The following is a 12,403-nucleotide window of genomic DNA, read 5'->3' as shown; positions in this document are numbered from 1 at the left end:
AGGTAAGCATATTAAACAAAAACTTTTAAAGACTAGCAATTTCATGACAATTAAAAAAATAAAAGTGTTATATAGCCTACTGAATCATATTCAGATTTAACGCTGGCAACAGTGGAACCACTTGGGAGAGACCTGTCAGGAGATTTATTTCTTAGCATAAAAGAGGATAATGGTAGCAGATAAATACCAAATTATTGTTTTAAGTGTGAAAATATAGCAGAAGTAAGACAGACATTCAAAAACAATGGACTTGTGACAAGGCTCCTGAAATAATCAGATCTTCACTTTAAGTTTTCATTAAGTGATGAGTGATTTTTTTGCTAGAAAAAAAACAGGAGAAATACCATACAAGTATCTCAGAGTCAGCAAAAGTTATGAAAAGAGTGACACTTTATCTCACAGAGTACAACACAGCCTGCAGAAGTGGCATGGTTGTTGTCACCACTAGAATTACTGTAGCCAAAGCACAGTAAACTCATTTAACCTCTTCCAAGGCCCATATTTACAAAATATAGACTTCTGGGAATCCATACTCTCGTCTCAAGAGACCAAGTCAGTCATTTCAGATCCAAAATGTTCTTGTGTTGCTAGAGAAGGTGTACAATGAGAAGTGTCTAGTTCAGTGGTAGTAAAGCTCTTGTACTCACTACTACTCTCAAAGCTGTCATGAATTCACACACCACTGTGTGATGTAATACCAAAACTTGAAACAGAAGATGCTACCCTTTCCTCATTCCCTGCATTTTTCAACATGACAATGAAGATATTCATTCTCCCAAGGTGAAAATCCTTCAGTAGACATGTATTTCACTTAATTATAAGAGCTATAGACAAGCTGAGCAACACTCCCCATTAAAGACCAGGGCATTTGAGGAGGCCGTCTTCCAGGAGTTAAAAAAGAAAGATGTGGCATTTTGTCATGAACTTGTACACTCACACAGTGTACATAGAGTTATGGTGGACATGTTAAGTACTAAAATATTATACATTTGCTGAATTAAATCTAGGGTGTACTCATTTCTGCAATCCTTCATTTAAACCAAATTTGCTAATTTACTTATTTTACAGAAAATATTTTCTTTTCTTTTTTTTTTTTTTTTTTTTGTTTGTTTGTTTAGTTTTGTTTTTAATAAGTATATATATATATATACAGTGCTGCTTGAAAGTTTGTGAACCCTTTAGAATTTCCTATATTTCTGCATAAATATAACACAAAACATCAGCAGATTTCCACACAAGTCCTTAAAGTTGACAAAGACAATACTTTGTAATTTAGTTACTGAGAAAAATGATCCAGTGTTAAATATTTGCGAGGTGCAAAAGTGCATGAATCTTTGCTTTCAGTATCTGTTGTAACCCCTTTTTGAAGCAATAACTGCAGGTAACGACCCACTTTCTCTTTAGATTTTAGTTCATGATGTTCAGATGTCCTGACATTTTCCTTTAGAATTTGCTGGTATAATTCAGAATTTATTGTTCCATCAATGATGGCAAGTCGTCCTGGCCCAGATACAGCAAAACAGGCCCAAACCATTGTTGCGATTTAGCTCAAAGGGAAATGTATATAAATAATTACAATTAATTAGGAATAATTACAATTATTTATATCAGCTGCCAGTAGTAACTTTAGTAGTATCAATTTTCCATCAACTAATCTGTTCGCCCAGCGAACATTCAGTATAATCTTTATATCAACTCTAAGAAATTATATTTTCTTGGCCACAGAAAATAACTTTCTTAAAGTACCATTGCATTAGAGCATGCAGCTCGAATCGGAATCGTAAAGGGACATTAATTTGCAAGGCAGAATCAGAATCAGAACTCATGTAATTTGTGCACAATAGTTTATTAACGAAGGACTAACACATAACTAATCTAAACAAACAAACATGAAATCACTCATACATGGGGGAATGGTCAGTGAGAAGCAGTTAGAGAGAGACAAGGAAATTAATCTATGAAAAGAGTCAGTTAGCCACCTGAGTGAAACCATCAATGCTGTCTACAGCTTATACTAAACCTCTGTTTTGTTTAGTTAAATGTACGATACTTGCATTGCCTTGGTCGTTGAACAAGTGTCCGAATGTAGTCTCTGGTGAAAGTCTTGATGGTTGGAGCAGTGGTGGTTTTGGAATCGTGATCACGTTCTTCTGGGTCCGAAGAGTGATGAACTCCAAAGATGTTCTGACTCGATGGTGACTGGGAGTTTCTTCCCATGTGAAAAGTGAAGAAGAACCAAGAGCTGAGAGGGACCCAGCTGAAGTCCTGTGGTCTTTGGGGAATGGAAAGATAAGGCCGCAAGGCCTGGCGTGTGCTTAGGGAAGTCCTGAAGAGGTCTAGCTCATCTTCTTAGGTTCTAAAAGAACCACTGACTGACTGAGGTGAGTCATGAAGATGAATTCCAGGGTTGAGTGGAACTGTCTGGCTCTTTGTGGTCGAGAGCCACAGTTCTGTATGTTGGGCCTGTCGGGCCCGCCGGGCACGCCCTGTGCCGGCTCAGGCTCCCCGTGGGTTCCTCCACATGGGCAGCAATCGGGAGATGTTGCAGGCGAGTGAAGAGAGTGAAGAGAGAGGGAGGCCTCTCCCAGGAGGTCCACGAACCAATGGTAACTTTCACCTTTGGGCATGGGTATTTCGTCTGTAAGCATGGTATTTTGCATATGTAATTCGATTGGGTGTTGATGCAAAAACTACTAAGGTTTCTTAAAACACTAATATGTTGCATAGGTATCAACATCTAATTTACACCATCGTTTAGATCATCAAAATACAAATTCAAAGAAACCAAACATGACATAGGTGGGTTATACAACTAGTCATCTATCATAACGCATGCATAAAACAGTAGAAAGACAAATACAAATACAACAAACAAAATTAAAATACAATGCAGTAATACTGTACACAATGACCTGGGCTATGTGTGATAGGAAGGTCAAAGAAAGGTTTGTCTGTGAATGAATAGGAAAGAGTCTATTTCTATAGTCACTGTGTCTTTCCTATGGCAAATGTAGCATGGGCAGATGTGCATTCCTCTGGGCAATAAAACCTCTTATCAGATCGTTGTCCTGGCAACTGAGCCCTTTTGGGGTGTTAGTTGCTTTGGGGAGGGGTTGTCTCCAGAGCTCCAGGCTTGTTGTGTTTGAAGACTATTTGTTAAATGTAACAATTAATGTATGTCTGATTGGTCCAGACGCTACACCATGATACTATCTCCACCATGTTTCACAGATGGGATAAGGTTCTTCTTATGCTGGAATGCAGTGTTTTTTTTTTTTTTTCTCCAAACACAACACTTTTTATTTAAACCAAAAATTATATTTTGTCTCATCCGTCCACAAAACATTTTTCCAATACCCTTCTGACTTGTCCACATGACCTTTATCAAATTGCAGACAGGCAGCAATGTTTTTTGGAGAGTTGTGGCTTTCTCCTTGCAACCCTGCCATGTACACCATGGTTGTTCATTGTTCTCCTGATGATGGACTCATGAACTTCAACATTAACTAATGTGAGAAAGGCCTTTAGTTGCTTAAAAGTTATCCTGGGGTTCCTTGCAACCTCGGAAACTATTATACATCTTGCTTTGGAGTGATCTTTGTTGGTCGACCACTTCTGGGGAGAGTAACTGTGGTCTAGAATTTCCTCTGTTTGTACACAATCTGTCTGACTGTAGTTTGTGAAGTCCAAACTCTTTAGAGATGGTTCTGTAACCTTTTCCAGCCTGATGAGCAACAACAACTCTTTTTCTGAGGTCCTCAGAAATCTCCTTTGTTTGTGCCATGATTCACTTTCACAAACATGATCAGCCTTTAATAGATCCCTGTTCTTCAAATAAAACAGGGCATAAACTGACACCTAATTGTTATCCTTTTGACTGAAAACACTTCCGAACAGATAGACTCTAATTTCACCTTCAAATTACCAGCTAATCCTAGACATTCACATACTTTTGCAACTCACAAATATTAAACGCCAGATAATTTTTCATAATAAATAAATTACAAAGTATATATTTTCATCTATTTGTTTAATTGGGTTCTCTTTGTCAATTTTCAAAACTTTTGTGAAAATCTGATGATTTTTTGGTCATATATATGCAGATATATAGAAAATTCTAAAGGGTTCACAAACTTTCAAGTAGCACTGTATATATACATATATATATATTGTGACGAGTCGGCTGCCTCCCCCCTAATTATCATCGTCACCCCGTCCGTAATCGCCGCCCTTCACCAGGCTCCCGACGGGAGTGGGTGTGCGAGAGAGGAGGGGCGCTGAAACAGCCAGGTCTGGCGGCGTGTGATGAGGCACACCTGATGTGAATGAAGCCTCATCACCGCCGCTGTTAAAATGCCGAGCGTGCCTCTTCCCGGGAGACCGGTCTCTTCCCCGTGCATGCACGCTGATGTCCTCGTGGGTCCAGAAAGGAAGCGTAGAGGGACAAGCGCCGCCGAAAATGATGGACGAGCTGCCGGACCCGCGGTCCGGACGTGAAGCCACACACAGACGGCTGCGGGCTAGGATGCCGGGCCGATTTACCCACCTCAGGAAGTGCCGTGATGAAAGGTGGATGAAGCCGCTGTAGGAAGCCGCTACCACTCATGCCGCGGACTTCGGCGGGGAGCGAGTGTGGCCGCCGGACTCTGCCCCTTACCCAGCCAACATGTATATGTGGGCCCCACATGGTTTCTGCTGGGTCTACATGGGTACCAAGTGGGCATGGTCTCAAAATAGGCATCTTATCTGGGGCCCACTTGGGTCAGCTAAGTAGGTCCCACATGGGCAAAAACAGATGGGCTCCCTATGTGGGACCTAGTTGGGTCACAAATGGGAAATGAGTGCTTGGGCTCGAAATGGGCAACACAAACGGGGCCCATATGGGTTTAACAAATGGGTTAGACATGGGCAAACACAATTAATCCCATATAGGCTGCCTACACTGGCCCAAGGTAGTACCCACATAAGCTACCTCTATATGGGTTCTAAATGGGGAAACACATATGGGGCCCTCTTGGTCAATCCATATAGGTAAAAAATGGGCAGACACAATCAGTCCCATATAGGCTACCTACACTGGCCCAAGGCGGTACCCACAAAGGCTACCTCTATATGGGTTCAGAATGGGGAAACACATATGGGGCCCTCTTGGTCAAACCATATGGGTAAAACATAGGCAAACACAATCAGTCTCATATAGGCTGCCTACATGGGCCCAAGGTAGTACCCACATAAGCTACCTCTATATGGGTTCTAAATGGGGAAACACATATGGGGCCCCCTTGGTGAAACCATATGGGTAAAAAAATGGGCAGACACAATCAGTCCCATATAGGCTACCTACACTGGCCCAAGGTAGTACCCACATAAGCTACCTCTATATAGGTTCTAAATGGGGAAACACATATGGGGCCCTCTTGGTCAAACCATATGGGTAAAACATGGGCAAACACAATCAGTCCCATATAGGCTGCCTGCATGGGCCCAAGGTAGTACCCACATAAGCTACCTCTATATGGGTTCTAAATGGGGAAACACATATGGGGCCCTCTTGGTCAAACCATATGGGTAAAATATGGGCAGACACAATCAGTCCCATATAGGCTACCTACGCTGGCTCAAGGCGGTACCCACAAAGGCTACCTCTATATGGGTTCTGAACAGGGAAACACATATAGGGCTTTCTTGGTCAAACCATATGGGTAAAACATGGGCAAACACAATCAGTCTCATATAGGCTGCCTACATGGGCCCAAGGTAGTACCCACATAAGCTACCTCTATATGGGTTCAGAATGGGGAAACATATATGGGGCCCTCTTAGTCAAACCATATGGGTAAAACATGGGCAAACACAATCAGTTTCATATAGGCTGCCTACATGGGCCCAAGGTAGTACCCACAAAGGCTACCTCTATATGGGTTCTGAATGGGGAAATAACGTGGAAATACAACCAGAAGACAGCAAATGTAGGACTAAAAAGGGATGCAGCTACATAAGGTCAATAGGCTATTGGTCCTCAACTCCAGTCCTGGAGGGCCAGTGTACAGCAGACTTTAGTTTCAACACTAATTAAACACACCTGACACTAATTCACAAATCATTTTGAACACTGTCATTAGCTTGTTTGGTGTGTTTGGTTAGCGATAGAACTAAACTCAGTAGTACATTTAGTTTTCAGGACTAGTTCATGAATCAGGAGTTGAAGAGTCCTGGAATATACAAATCAAGTTAAACCCAATGTGCCATCAGCATTGGCCTGCAAACACATGCTTATCTCCATATAATTATTTCAAAATCTATGCAAATGGTTCAAAATATCCAGAAAATGGTCACTGTGCAATATGAAGAATGGGTTACAGAAGGCTAATTATCATAGCAACAGCTGCTGCCTGATTCCACAGAAGTACTCCAAAGTTTTATAATCAGTTGGTTGGTAACAGATAATGAAATAGCCCAAGTGAAAAAAGACAGAATGGACATTTATGTTTCTGATGGGAAAAATCAAATGTATATCCAGAAATCGTATTTGCAGCATACGATACAGGGGTTCAGAATAAAGTGCTGTTTCATTCAGTTAGCATATTGTGTTTTATGTTCAGTTTTCTTTTTGGACCAACAGTACAGACTTTTCTTTTCAGTCTAGTCGGCACATGACTGACCTTCAGAGTTGAGATATGATTGAAATAATGTCAGCTGCTGTTTTAACATTGACACAAATTGATAATGTATAATGCTAAATCATTCAAATTTGTTTTAACAAAAAAAATAAAAATAAAAATAAAAATAAAAATCTTAAAAAAAAAGATAATAAAAAAAAACAGATCTGTATGTTGAATAAATGTCATGTCTTTAACAAGAAATATCTGCCTTTTGAATGATTATGATTATTAATATTTTATTTATTAGCATTTTACGATATTTCGATCAAAACACCTCTTCAAAATCCAAATGTATATGTATAATTTTAATTATTAGCATTAGTAGCAATAATTATAATAGATACAGTTCTAATCTCACAAGAGCAGTAAGATTCTGTGTGAACTTTTACATATCACTATTACATTTTTATTCATACTGTCATGAAAACACAGTTAATCAAATAATACAGGCAAAAATAAAAAATAAATAAAATAAAAAATCCGTTACCACTCTGAAACAATTTCTATTGGTTGTTTCACCTGGTTGCTTTCATCAGGATTGGTTAATCTGACTGTCATTCACGAAACTGGCCAATGACAGCCTCGCGCGCCTTTTTGCTAGTGCAGTTTGAAAATATACTAATCAGTTTAGTGATGTGGGTGCTACCGATCCGCAAGATTACTCGCTCGCTCAGTTCCTGATTATGTGCCTGTTAAATTCTTATTGTAAACTAACTTGAACTGTAAGATGTCAACGGAGAACAGAAGCTGGAATGTGAACACAGAGGAAGGGCCAGACTGGATGTGTGAGATCCCGAAATCATATGGCGATATAAGGTAACAAAACATTTTTCAGTCAAACCATCATGAAGTTATGATTTGTGCCCACAATTAATTAATGTGAGTGAGAGGAAATTAAAGGGAGAGGCTAATCGCGATTAGCGTATTAGCGCGCTGGCGATATTAGCACGTATTTCAATGTAAATTAGTGTTTGACGTTGGTGTGTGTTTGTGTGTATTGATGTTTAGTTTAAAACTCAAACTCATGAGAAGTAAAGGAGCACTGGAATAAGTGAAGCGATTGATTAAACTGTAATTTACACTCGAAAACACTGGAATATATAAGAGAGATGAGAGTGTTATATTATAGATAGAGTGTTATGTTTGCGTAGTTGACTCTTCAAATACTGATAACTTCTAATGATAAGATATTGGTTCACATTTTTAGATCAAGCACACGTTTTTCAGGAAAAACAGGCACCCAATACAGAGACTACAGTAAAATGTTAGTCAGTTTTAACCACTGTTTCCAGACCTGAATTATGATTATAATCATTATAAGTACATTTGTAAGACATTTCCTCCACTGGTGAAAGAAAATCTGAGTAACTTTTTTTCCCTGTTGTCTTTCTTTTTCTAAGGTGGCACAAATAAAGGGAAATAGATTTGTCACCATCTTCAGTCCTTTATTTTATTCACTGGAGAACATCACAGCCTTCAGATGTGTCAAATTAGGATAAATGCAACTGCAGGTAAAATTATATTATGGTAGATTTAATTGTGGTGTACAAATTGGCTATTTTAAGATACAGTTGTATTTACCTTGCTGTGATATCTATGGGAAGAGTCCCTGTGAATCCTCTTTGTCTTTCTTTTGGGGATTCACATTTTTCTGATGGTATTGTTAAGCATTAGGTTCATGTTTCGGTCATAACTAACAGTTTCAAAGCTGACAGTTTGTTTATGTTGCCTAAATGGCTTATAATGGCAAATTTCAGTACAATTTAAATATGTTTTAAGAATGTTTAAAGAAATGGTAAAAAAAAAAAATATATATTATTTTTAAGAACTCGTCGGGCCCACCCAACTACAGATTCACCCAGGATCCAGCTGATCACTGTCAATTTGAAGGAAGACTGTCCTTTATCTGCTACATTGCACTCTCACTTCTGGTATGGATTCACTGACTTTTTGTGATATAGCGTTTATGTTCTGATTTTACTAAATGTAGTGATTTTGCTTAATTTGATTCTACATAATTTCTTAAAGGGAACGTTCACCCCAAAATGAAAGTTCTGGCGTCATTTACCCTTCATCACCCTTATGTTTTTCCAAACCTGTATAAATTTCTTTCTTCTGCTGAAGACGACAATTTTTTTTGAAGAATGTTGATAAGCAAACAATAGTAGCCATTAACTTCCATAATAGGAAAAATATATATATTATGGAAATCATTGGGGCATGTCAACTGTCTAGTTACCAACGTTTGGAACAACATAAGGGTGAATAAATGATGACAGAATTTTCATTTTTGAGTGAACTATACATTTAATACAATGTATATGTATGATTCTGAATTAAAAGTGTAATGTTTCTCTTCAAATGTTATCATAAGTAGATGGAGACACATATATTATCAGAAATTAGAGCTGCACGATTAATCATTTAAAGATCATAATCTTGATCCAAACCCCACTTAATCTTATTCGTAAATGACTAACACCGTGTGACAGTTGTCATGGCGTGACAGCTAAAGTCTGTCTACACTAGATGTGACCAAGCGACCATTGAAAATCATTTAAAGGGGTCATCGGAAACTCATTTTTACAAGTTTGAACATAAATGTGTGTTGACAGTGTGTTTACACAACCACCATATAATGATATAAATTCACCCAGTGGTATTTTTTTTTATCTTAATATGGGAAAAATCCAATGTAATCAAAGTAATATGCCTTTTTTCAAATAAGGTCATTGTCAGTGTCTTGTCGGTGTGATGTCGCACCGACCAAGTCCGCTCCCACGATAGTTGATTGACATGACAGTCTTATCTTAAACCCACCCTAAATGAGCCTAAGTGAGCGCTGAGAACAGTCCGACCACCATTATTGTTTGGACTCCAGTGCAGGGGAAGATGAGACTATCTCCGATTGAGCGATTGAGGTGTTCTGTTTGTTGGATGCAGTAATGCACATAGTAGCACTCATCATTTACTCCCGACATCTGAGCTACCATCTGAGCTGTTTTTACGCTACCACTGAGAAATTTTAACCAAAGTATGTTATAGACTTCTCATTAAGACTCTAAAGAATCACATAAATGCGTGGAAAATGGGAACCCAATGACCCCTTTAAACTTTGTCAGTACGTCATTAATAAAACGAGGCATCAGTTTGCCAGCGGGGATTTGTCGCATCCAGTGTAGACAGTACATTAGTTGCATTTCCATCATGGATTTGCACAAAGCTTTTGCGATGTTGTCGATAAAACAATGTTGCGAAATTACGGCAGTTTCATTAACCAATGTTAATGAAATATTGAGACTAAAACTTAATTTTTTTCATCTCACGATAAGTCATGGCAATGGATGTTGATAGGTTTACGTATGTCGCAGCCACTGCACTAGCCATTAATTTTAATCGTAGGAGACGTAGGCAACTATTTTAACAGATGCAGCATGGAGAGCTGGTGTAAATCCATTTGTTTTAAAAAGCAAACTTAACATCTTATCTTTTTTGAATCCTGATTACGAGACGATGAGCCACAAAGCAATAAAAGCAATAAAAACACCCTTTCTCATGCTTAAAACAAGGTGTCTGCAAATCAGAGTCTGAAACAGTCACTTGGACAACGTTGTCTTACACCACTTCACAGTTGATAAGTAGAAAGAGAATTTTTGATTGACATTGCAGTCATTTATTATGTTCTTTAATATAATATTACAACAACATCAGCTCATTTTGTGCATCATGTCATTTCTACTTCATTACACATGCGCAAAACTTTTCTAGTTCAGTTATCAATTTGATCAAGTGTTTACATGTCCTATGTAATGGATTAGAAAAGGTTTGTCCTACCTTTCTAAAGTAATTGAAATTGAAATCGGTTTGAGCATTTTTATTTCGATTGAGTTGTTTACATGGAGCTTTTTTGCAATACAGTTCTTCATGTCAATGTACCTACTGATCCAATAAGAGTGGGCAGTTGTCATGTGTAGGAATAAAACAGTGTCACACTTTTTCAACAGCACTTACCGTTTTTTTCTGTTAGAATTATTTAAATGATCGAAGAAGTACTGAAATAAAAGTTTAGTTTGGATATAATCACTGATGTCTACAGTAGCTATCAAAATAGAGCAAATCATTTGAAACAAAGTTAACAATTCAGATAAAGATTATATCAGTGACTTTACACCAGTAGGTGCTGACAAGTGACTGTTAAACACATGTATTTGTCATTGAATCATTCAAGAGATTCTTTAAAAAACACAGATTCATCCAGTAATGAAACAATATATATTCACGAGTCATTTAATCAATAATTCAAACCATTAAAAAAAAAAAATCATTCAAGATTAAACATTTTTAATAGACTGCAGTCATAGTATTTCTAGTACAGAACTTCTAGTAATTACACTTTATTTTTAGTTTGATGTTCAGAATCTTGATGTCTGTTTGAAACTAAAAAAAAATTGTGATTCTCTATATATCCAGAATCATGCAGCTCTAATTTGATTAATTAAAACAGAGACTCTTAAAGGAATAGTTGACAAAAACAAAAAATCTGTCGTCATTTACTTGCCCTTGAGTTGTAAAAGTTATTATTTTGTAGTATTTTAACATGTGTAAGTAACATAATATTTCACGTTTACTAAACACATCATAGAAAAGTTATTGGAATAGCCTGTAAACAAGCACCTTTGCTTTTACTCTGTTGTTTTCCTTACTGTAGTGGAGGGCAGCATCTTCATACCTCATCTTTCTGAAAAATTTTAAAATGTCCTATTTTTAAATATGTTTGTTATATATATTGCAGAGGCTGTTAAGAAGACTGCACTGATGTCAAAGATCAACCAGCAAGAATCTGAGAGGGAACTCTCAAAATGGTTTACTGGGACAAGAGACAGAGGAGGACTGAGGGTCTAGAATGCACAAATGTCTGTCTGCAGTGTAAGCAGTACTGAAAAATGTATAGTTGCTGCTGCTGTTTCTTACCGTCTCTGTTTTTTTATGTGCAAATGTTCAAAGCTTTCAGTAAACACTGGTTCAAATACAAGTTCAAAATGTTTGTTAACTTTAACAATTACATAATTTTAACAATTAAGTATCAGAATATAGCATATGATGGGTAGTTTCAATAAAATTGAAATTTGAAAAGATTTAAATCTCACTGTGTACTGCTGTATGCTAATGCTTTAAAACTTGTTTTTTTAATCCCACTTGCAAGCCATAGTTTATCCCATGTAGTTCCCACATAGAGTTTGAAGATGGGACCTAGGTAGGTTTTGTGTATGTTTCATAGTTGGGCCCCACCTTAAACCCAGTGAAATCCTACATAAAACCCACAGTGGATAAGTTGTATGGGGCCAACATGGAACCCGTGGACAAACCCATGTAAAACCCATATTTAGATGGAACCCAGATGGGTTTTGCATATGATCCCTAGATGGGCCCCACCTAAAGCCCAGGTAAATCCTGCATAAAACCTACATTGGGCCAACATGGAACCCGTGGACAAACCCACTTAAAACCCATATTTCAGCCCATGTATTAAAGATGGGGCCAAGATGGGTCTTTCGCATGTTGCCCAGTTGGGGCCCACCTGTTGGCAAGTGTAATGCAACATGAAACCCATGGGGGCAATTGGCATGGGGCCATTATGGAACCCATGGACAATCCCATACAGAGCCCATTTTTCAGCCCATTTCAAACCCACATGGGCCCCACATGTAAATGTTAGCTGGGTTAAAGCTGGGACCGAGATG

General features: G+C 38.1%; 1 long non-coding RNA gene across 1 annotated transcript; it reads left to right on the top strand.

Annotated features, from left to right (window-relative positions):
• The first annotated feature begins 5,151 nt into the window (after window positions 1-5,151).
• Window positions 5,152-5,935, top strand: LOC127159808 (uncharacterized). The gene is made up of 3 exons (XR_007826567.1): window positions 5,152-5,250; window positions 5,386-5,489; window positions 5,892-5,935. It is a non-coding gene; the product is annotated as an uncharacterized LOC127159808 (long non-coding RNA).
• The last annotated feature ends 6,468 nt before the right edge of the window (window positions 5,936-12,403 follow it).

The sequence above is a fragment of the Labeo rohita genome, unplaced genomic scaffold, assembly GCF_022985175.1.
Source record: "Labeo rohita strain BAU-BD-2019 unplaced genomic scaffold, IGBB_LRoh.1.0 scaffold_252, whole genome shotgun sequence".
Taxonomy (NCBI): domain Eukaryota; kingdom Metazoa; phylum Chordata; class Actinopteri; order Cypriniformes; family Cyprinidae; genus Labeo; species Labeo rohita.
This window is presented reverse-complemented; position numbering and strand designations above follow the sequence as displayed.